Source organism: Schistocerca serialis, chromosome 3 (assembly GCF_023864345.2).
Source record: "Schistocerca serialis cubense isolate TAMUIC-IGC-003099 chromosome 3, iqSchSeri2.2, whole genome shotgun sequence".
In the NCBI taxonomy this organism is placed as follows: domain Eukaryota; kingdom Metazoa; phylum Arthropoda; class Insecta; order Orthoptera; family Acrididae; genus Schistocerca; species Schistocerca serialis.
Window position 1 is genome coordinate 779,580,942 of NC_064640.1, and position 8,208 is coordinate 779,589,149.

Genomic DNA, 8,208 nt, shown 5'->3' on the forward strand with positions numbered 1-8,208 from the left:
ATTATCCAGAGCTGTTGTGACTCGAGGACATCATTGTATTCCTCTGCAAACAAAAATTAAAAAATTATGATACAATTGAAGAAACTGAAAGGTAAAGGTGTTGTCTTTGACTGCCAAACAGTTGCTTGGTTCCTTATTTCCGTGAGTAGATTAATGAAGATAAAAGTGCTCTCCGCATAGGAGAGTTAAAAGTGAATTGACTCAGCGGCAAAGGATGATTATTCTACTGCTGCCTACCAGGCTTTCCACGGTAGTCAATACTTCATCTACTGAGATGGGCAAGTGTGCTGCCAACCGGACTTAAGGATGGACATTCATCGAAACCACGGGCTATTTGAAAGATGCACCAAATTCACAATTTTGAAGATACAGAAATGAAATTTTGTACCACATTTTACATGGAATTAACACATTTACTTTTAGGCTTTTTGGGTTATACACATTTAACCTCTTTATGGAATTTAAAAAGTTTATTTTCAAAAAATAATACATGTACCTTTTTCTCAGAAACGATTCAAGGGATTTCAACAAAATTTTCTCTGTTTAATTTCTTTGCATATACTAAGCTTCTCGCAAGAGATTTTTTGAATACATAGCATAGATAAATTTTGATAATTTTTTATTATAGTTCTGTAGGTATAATATGAACTTCATGCAAAATTCCAAGCATAATTCCAAACAATATTCCATGCCCCATATTTCAGCTTACAGTCATAATTTTAAGATTTACTCTTGCGACAACATTTATTCTGTTTAAGGTAACAATTGTGCTAAACTTCATACTTTTAGTCTTCATACACTCTGAGCAAAAGGTACATAAACTTAAAAAAACAAACTTTTCAGGAAAGGCATTTTAAAATTCAATCTAATGTTTTTTCCTTATTTCACCTCTTCATGAGGCCCAGGATTTGTACTCAGGGCCCTCTTTCCCTTCAAGGCTTCTCTTCTGGATTATTGTTTTCTGCCTTCTTTTCTTTAACATGTCATCAACTGGGTTTCAGCTGCAGAGAGGCGCTGTAAATCTATCTTTCTCAAGATGTCTTGAGGATTGTATGTCATATATTCATCCTACCTACGTTTCCATCTTTAAATACGAGACCCACATCATCAGTTGAAATTCTGACAAATGTAGCAGATGAAAATGTGGTTGTGGCACATCGTTTCCACATTAGTGTATTTTGAGACTCATTTGAATTCTGGGTTCTGTCATAGAGACAATTTATTAGATGTTCATTGATCAGCCAAACACCAGTAAATGGGCTTGTAGCGGGTTGGGGTTTTGTGACACTAGATACTGAGCGTCAGTGACAGAAGGGAGCGAAGGTCATTATTTCGTCAGCGATGGCAAGAGGGAAAGCGGCACTTTGTGTGAGGCGTAATGGGTTCTTTACTTGTCTCTAGTGAATGAAGTGTGAGTGAAACATTGATGGTTCCACTGACATTCATTTATGGACACAAAAGATCCTTTAAACAAACAGAGTAAAACAATGTGTCTTAACTCGCTCAATTCCCCACGGCAGCGGAGCGACATGGGGTAGCATGCAGATTCCAGTGACCGCAATACGGCGATGGTTCGTGTTGCAGCAGTGCGCCAGGTGGCGTATTCTTCCCTTCAGTACCGTACCCGTAACCCACTGCGGCGGCGACGCGGTCTTCTAGTGAATTCGCTTATTGCGTTACTAATAAGCGGCTATGGCGTTGCCCCCTGAGTGCTCTGTCCCAGAATCGAACCAGTAACCCTCAGGTTCAGCACCTTCTGGTGGAGTTCATAGACCTCTAGGTTCACAGGTGAGCCATTTGGTGAGGCCGCAGTCCCTTTGTCCTCACCAGTCACGAGGGTAAGTACCATACGAAATTGTTTCTGGTAACATCTCAGATGGCATCTTCTGTGGTGACCTATCAGCATGGTACCGACATCTTCATCTGTGGAGCAGCATAGTGGCTAAGTCGTTGGAGCGAAGTATGACGTCCACGTGACTAAACATCGGTCCATCCATCCAGGCTAAGTTTCTTCTTCTCTTCTTTCTCTCCTCAAAGGACCGACTCATTCTCATTTGTTGGAGATATTTTTTTGGTGTTTTGGCCAATGTGGCCAAGTTCCTAGGGCAACGACTGTCTCTTCGGTTATTGATCTATGCTTCTCACGTTGTACAGAAATGCGACCAATGTCGACACACGTGCCGGCCTTCCTTACTTTTAACTCTGTGCTGCCATGGTCGGGCATTGCCCTTTCGTCCTCCTCTGCATCGTCAGTTACGTCACGCACGTGAGCTCCGTATGCTGGCAGTTCCTGAAGGATTGACTGCTGATGTGAGAACTGGGCTGGTCGTTGTTCTCCTTAGAAGTATTGTCCAACTGCCTCTTCGTTGATCTGTGGAAGCGCTGACTGCTGCTGCACAAACTCCACTGGTCATCGGCTTCTTTGTTCGACCGCTGCCACTTCCGAATACTGTGACTTAATGTGTCAAAGTCTCTTAAATATTCACCTAACCTATAATAAGTCTTTACGTATTTTTCTGCTGGACTTCTGCTTTGAACAACCATAAATAACGCATAATTATTATAAACAACTATAAATAATACAAAATTGTTATATATAATTGTTATACACCCTAAATTCCTCCTCCGTCGGAAAAATTTCTCCTCGAATTTCCTCCTATGGTCATCTACAAATAACTAACAAACAAGAAACAAAAGCCGGCCGAAGTGGCCGAGCGGTTCTAGGAGCTACAGTCTCGAACCGCGCGACCGCTACGGTCGCAGGTTCGAATCCTGCCTCGGGCATGGGTGTGTGTGATGTCCTTAGGTTAGTTAGGTTTAAGTAGTTCTAAGTTCTAGGGAACTGATGACCACAGCAGTTGAGTCCCATAGTGCTCAGAGCCATTTGAACCATTTGAACCAAGAAACAAAAAGTGGACTCATCAGTCTTTCAGGAAAATTGTATAACACATTTGTTCTGTAATAGCTTAAAATACATCATCATTAAGAAGACCTCTGAAACTAATGTTAGAAACGTGGTAGAACGATGATCTTTAAGAACACAATGAAGTAGCAAGCAACAATTATCTCTATATACATTTTAGCAGTACATGTATATGCTGAGGATTTCTGTAGAGATTCAACTGGATTTTAATGTAGTGATATGTTACTGTTTGTCATCTATTTTCGTCTGATACACAGGGAACCAGTACAAAATATATTTATGAACAGGAAGGTTCCAGAAATACGTGTTCCCAATATAATTGGCGTTTCATGTTCCTCTTTTAACTATACAGATGCTGCATCACTTTGCCTTCTTGTGCAGTGATAAGAACATCTAATGACTGCAGGATGGAGGAATCAAGTGAGTTGTTTAGGTAAGACAAATTTTGAGACGCCAATTGTTGCATAGGTGTTTCTGACCAATAAATTTGTGGAAAGCGATGGTGTGACAATGGTCGAACTAGTTATAGTTGCGGGTAAGTGAAATTTCATGCCTGAGAGACAACATAATGTGCCTTTTCTGTACCTGATTCCCTGTTAGGTCATTATCACTATAATCTGCAGTATATAAAGCATATTTGCATTTGCATTAGAATGTTAGACTTTGTATTGTGGCTGCGTAATTGGTTGCACACGGCTGAAGGTTATATGAGGCTGAGCCCGTGTTCTGTGTTGGTGGATCAGTGGTCTTCCGTTTCCGTTCTCCAGCACACGTCAGAACAGTATTTGCTACTGTTGGTGACACTACAACTGTTACTCCCTTGAAAGGTTTAAACCGGTTTGCAAGAGCAATAGTTGTTTTTGTGGGTAACTGTAACTTGACATTAACTGGTGATGTGATTTCTACAACTTGATAAGGACACTGGTAATTTGTCACAAATTTTTTCGTCTTTATTTTAGCTAAACAGGGAGTGGGATGGAAAACCCATTGTCCAATTTCGAAATTCGGATACTTATCCTGTACGTTGCCTAATTTCTCTTTTTGTACTAATGCTTTCTGTACTTTTTCCCACATGTCTTTAATGATTCGAGCAATTTTCCTAACTGCTTCCCCATTCTTTCGTTCTTTGGGCTTTATAACATTGAATGGCGACGGCATCTTCCTTCCATAAATAACTTCATAAGGTGACATGCCTGTTCCTTCGTGTGTTTTGGCATTGCATGCACTTAAACAGTAGGGAATGGTGATATCCGAATTGTTGTGTTGGTCATTGATAAATAACAAAGCATTTTCCTGATAGTGCTGTGGACCTCGTTTCCATTAAGGAGGATATAAAACACAGATAAATATTCATATGAGGTTTGGTCCTGCCCATTAACACGGTCATTTATATCAACGAAAGAAGCTATACGAAGAATTTTAACTAATTTCTGATACATTCGCCTATATATCCAGAAGGAACAATGTGAATTCAGTGAGATACTGAAGATAGGAGATTATGAAATTATCCATATTACGCCAGTCAGCGAAGTACATCATCGCGGCTAATATCGGGATAGGTCACCTCAAGAATCAACGAAATCACATTGTCAAACATAGCCACATTCACCACTAACCTTACAAGTATCAGTATTCAGTGAATGTTTGGCAAAAATTGATTTTCTTTGATTTAGCACAGTAAGAAAAGCTATACAGGGTTAAAACTGTTTGTGGGAATATTTGGCGAGATACACATCGGATTAAAAAAAAGTGGTAATAAACGTTGTTCACCTCGAAGAAGTACCTCTATTAACATAACGTTCGCCCCGCCCCCCCCCCCCCCCTTTGCACCATCCCCGTGGGCGGGACGGGGTGACTGTGAAATCTTAAACAGGAACCACCATTTTTTATCGCAAATTTGGATTCTCCACGAAAAAATATGTAAGTTTTGTATGAAACATTTCTTTTGTTTCATGATAGATGGCGCTGTAATTGGCGCACATAAATATGGGCTGACAATTTTTGCAAAACGATAACATCTCACAAAAATACACACCCAATTAGAAAAATCAAAGAGCTTTATTTGATATTTTGAGAAATGCTATCATGTGATACCGTCTACCCTCATGCAATGCATTCTTAGACCACATTTAGCATTATCCAGGAACAAAAAGTTGGACGTAGTAGTAATGTGTTCCCTTTTGAGTGCTTGATTTTGGTGAGCACTATGGGACTTAATTTCTGAGGTCATCAGTCCCCTAGAACTTAGAACTACTTAAATCTAACTAACCTAAGGACATCACACACATCCATGCCCGAGGCAGGATTCGAACCTGCGACCGTAGCGGTCGCGCGGTTCCGGACTGTAGCGCCTAGAACCGCTCGGCCATCCCGGCCGGCTGCTTCTCACTATCTCAGGGTGCTTTACTACTGTGAGTTCCCTTGCCTCTCAATATCTCGGGGTGCTTGATTACTGTGAGTCCTGTTCCCTCTCATTATCTTGGGGCACTTGATTACTGTGAGTCCCCTAACACCTCACAAGTGTTTCAGTGCAGCAAATGTTCGAAATGTTGTCTGTTGTTTCTAATGCACATTACAGCTCTGTGTTTGAATGATAATGCGATATGTATTAGTGTTTCTGCGCTAATGTCTGAACATTCATTGCGAATTCACTGCCGCATATCTTCAGTGGTCGTTGGTACATCCATGTAAAGTCTCTCTTTTAGCCATCCCCACAGTAAAAAATCGGCATAAGTCAAATTGGGTGAACCTGCGGCCACGTTTGAGGACCTCCTCGACCAATCCATCAACCTAGATAGTTTCCATTCAAAACTTCTGAAGCTAGTTGTGAATAATGCGCTGGGCATCCATCGTGTTGAAATATCATATCCAGTCTCTTTCGAAGTAGAACATCATCCATTAGTATGGGTAAAACATTATCCACAATGTCGCTATACATTTGACCAGATTACCTTCTACGAAGTATGTGCCAGTTACCTACATACCTAAAGTACCGCACTAAACGTTGACACTCCATGGGGGTTGCCGGCCAGAGTGGCCGCGCGGTTCTAGGCGCTACAGTGTGGGACCGCATGACCGCTACGGTGGCAGGTTCGAATCCTTCCTTGGCATGGATGTGTGTGATGTCCTTAGGTTAATTAGGTTTAAGTAGTTCTAAGTTCTAGGGGACTGATGGCCTCAGATGCTAAGTCCCATAGTGCTCAGAGCCATTTGAACCATTTTCCGTGGGGGTTGATGTTCAACTTGCCTTACCCACTGAGGATTCTCCACTGACCAATAATGCATATTATGTCGATCCACTTGACCACGATTCGTAAAATTCGATTCATCTGAGAAAAGTATCTGTGAAATGAAATTATCATTGGCTGCCAGTTGTTCCTGTATCCAGTGTAAAAATTCAGGCGATTGTGAAAATCGTCACCATACAGTTCTTGATGAAATGATAAAAGAAATGGGTGCAATTTGTGTGTACGCTGTACACACAGAACATTTCTTTGCGAAATTCCTGAACCTCACACAATTTGCAGAGAACTAATGTGAAAATTTGCAGCAACCGCAGCTAAAACATTCACCGTGTTATTTTTGTTTGTCACAGGCCACAGTCGACCTCTTTCTCTAGGTTTAACACTTCCCATTTCAGTAATCGGTGGACAATACTGGAAAACGTCATTGCAGATTTAACATTCCTGTCAGGGAACAGAGTAGCATACCGTTGACAAGCTTCATCAACATTTCTATAAGTCTCAAAGCACACAGCAATGATATCGCGCTTCTGTACAATCGTTAACATTGTCAAACAATTGTGATGATATGTGTATTTTTTTTCTTTACTGTTATTTCATGCCCTTGCTCCATATGGGCAGCGGAGGCCTGGCAGCAGCACAGTCCGCCACTCTTCAGCCAAGTGGCTTTCAAAAAAATGTAAAAAGGGGAACTCATACATTAAAAAGGTAGAAAAAGGGGTATATAAAAACACAGTAAATGGAGACAATGGAAGTTAAAATACACTCCTGGAAATGGAAAAAAGAACACATTGACACCAGTGTGTCAGACCCACCATACTTGCTCCGGACACTGCGAGACGGCTGTACAAGCAATGATCACACGCACGGCACAGCGGACACACCAGGAACCGCGGTGTTGGCCGTCGAATGGCGCTAGCTGCGCAGCATTTGTGCGCCGCCGCCGTCAGTGTCAGCCAGTTTGCCGTGGCATACGGAGCTCCATCGCAGTCTTTAACACTGGTAGCATGCCGCGACAGCGTGGACGTGAACCGTATGTGCAGTTGACGGACTTTGAGCGAGGGCGTATAGTGGGCATGCGGGAGGCCGGGTGGACGTACCGCCGAATTGCTCAACACGTGGGGCGTGAGGTCTCCACAGTACATCGATGTTGTCGCCAGTGGTCGGCGGAAGGTGCACGTACCCGTTGACCTGGGACCGGACCGCAGCGACGCACGGATGCACGCCAAGACCGTAAGATCCTACGCAGTGCCGTAGGGGACCGCACCGCCACTTCCCAGCAAATTAGGGACACTGTTGATCCTGGGGTATCGGCGAGGACCATTCGCAACCGTCTCCATGAAGCTGGGCTACGGTCCCGCACACCGTTAGGCCGTCTTCCGCTCACGCCCCAACATCGTGCAGCCCGCCTCCAGTGGTGTCGCGACAGGCGTGAATGGAGGGACGAATGGAGACGTGTCGTCTTCAGCGATGAGAGTCGCTTCTGCCTTGGTGCCAATGATGGTCGTATGCGTGTTTGGCGCCGTGCAGGTGAGCGCCACAATCAGGACTGCATACGACCGAGGCACACAGGGCCAAAACCCGGCATCATGGTGTGGGGAGCGATCTCCTACACTGGCCGTACACCACTGGTGATCGTCGAAGGGACACTGAATAGTGCATGGTACATCCAAACCGTCATCGAACCCATCGTTCTACCATTCCTAGACCGGCAAGGGAACTTGCTGTTCCAACAGGACAATGCACGTCCGTATGTATCCCGTGCCACCCAACGTGCTCTAGAAGGTGTAAGTCAACTACCCTGGCCAGCAAGATCTCCGGATCTGTCCCCCATTGAGCATGTTTGGGACTGGATGAAGCGTCGTCTCACGCGGTCTGCACGTCCAGCACGAACGCTGGTCCAACTGAGGCGCCAGGTGGAAATGGCATGGCAAGCCGTTCCACAGGACTACATCCAGCATCTCTACGATCGTCTCCATGGGAGAATAGCAGCCTGCATTGCTGCGAAAGGTGGATATACACTGTACTAGTGCCGACATTGTG